Here is a 1,449-nt window from a genome sequence, read left to right as displayed (position 1 = left end):
AATGGGGGAAAAAAAGGAGACATATGTACTACTATTTGTAATACCTTAAACAAGAAAATAAATTTTTTAAAAACAGGGCAGATAGAGGCAGGCAATAAGTCAGAGACTATGCATAAAAATGGATTTTGGGATGTTTCACCAGATGGGAAAAATGTGAAAAGCAAATTGTCATATTTTCTTCACAGTAACTTCTAGGATCAGCCTTCACAACATAAAGTAAGTATGATAGAAGAATTCTGAAAATGGCCCAGAGCCTGATTTAAGACTTGGATAGTAGAATTGGATCTTGTGGCATAGATACAAACAATATTTGGAAATTAAAAAGAGAAGAGGAATTCAAAAATAAAGTACATGGAGGGCAATTTTCAGTCATAGGTCACCAGACAGGCCCCTTTCCTAACTGAACATCACATTCCCACCCACAAATCTGGAAATAGACCATCTTTGAGGACCAGCTCAAGTGCTTGCCCATCACTCCCACTAATCACAACAATCTGATAGAGTGCAGTCACTTGTGAAATAGGATTAATAATAGTGATTGTCTCGAGGACAAAAATGAAATAACCAATGTAAAACATGTAACATAATTTCTGGAACACCCCGTGCCCAATAAATATTGGTTTCCCCTTCCCTTATCCCCTTTCATAACCGCAAGGCAAATTGCACTATTGGCCTCAGTTCAGAGGGTTTTAAAGGCTCCTGGGTTGTGCATAGCAACTTTTTAAATAACTTGATGTCCCTGTTGCCATACATGGCAGGGAGTCAAAAAGCAGAATGGGGAGTTGCCAGGCCAAGTTGCCAGGCTCTGATAAAAATCAGTAAGTAGACAACTTTTGTATTCTATCTGATAACAGAACACATTTATGCCGCCCCCAGCCCCGTCCTTCTTGCTGAGGGCTCTTCATTAAAGCATCCTTCTTGGCCTTTCCACAGTTCCTCGCCCATTCCTCCCCAGGGAAGGAGAAGTGAATTACATGATTGGTAAATCTGAAAGGTACAGCTCAGCCCTTGTCTCACTCTGCTGTCTTTTCAGAACAGGCTCCACTGGAAAAAGCCTGTAGTTGTTCAGGCATGGTTACTGATGAGTATTTTTGAGATACAGGTTTAGGAGGCCCACCTGATCCAAATGTAACCCACATTCTCCCCAACCAGCTTCACCACTAGTAAGGGGCCATCTGTCTCCTAGGTCTATCTCACTGTTGATTCTGAACTTGGGTGGGGAAGAGGGATGCCATTTATTGGGCTCCCTCAAAACCCGCTTACCCATCTGCCCTCTGTTAGGTCGGAGAGAGCCCAGGATCGGATACATGCAGACATGTGATGAGACAATGGACTCCCCCTGGCATGTCTAACAGATCAGCATGCCAGACACAGATATTGGCTTCTCCCTGAATCAACACTGACCCCCACACAGATACTGACTCATTCCTGAATACCTGGCTGACCCCC

Source organism: Myotis brandtii, unplaced genomic scaffold (assembly GCF_000412655.1).
Source record: "Myotis brandtii unplaced genomic scaffold, ASM41265v1 scaffold953, whole genome shotgun sequence".
In the NCBI taxonomy this organism is placed as follows: domain Eukaryota; kingdom Metazoa; phylum Chordata; class Mammalia; order Chiroptera; family Vespertilionidae; genus Myotis; species Myotis brandtii.
This window is presented reverse-complemented; position numbering follows the sequence as displayed.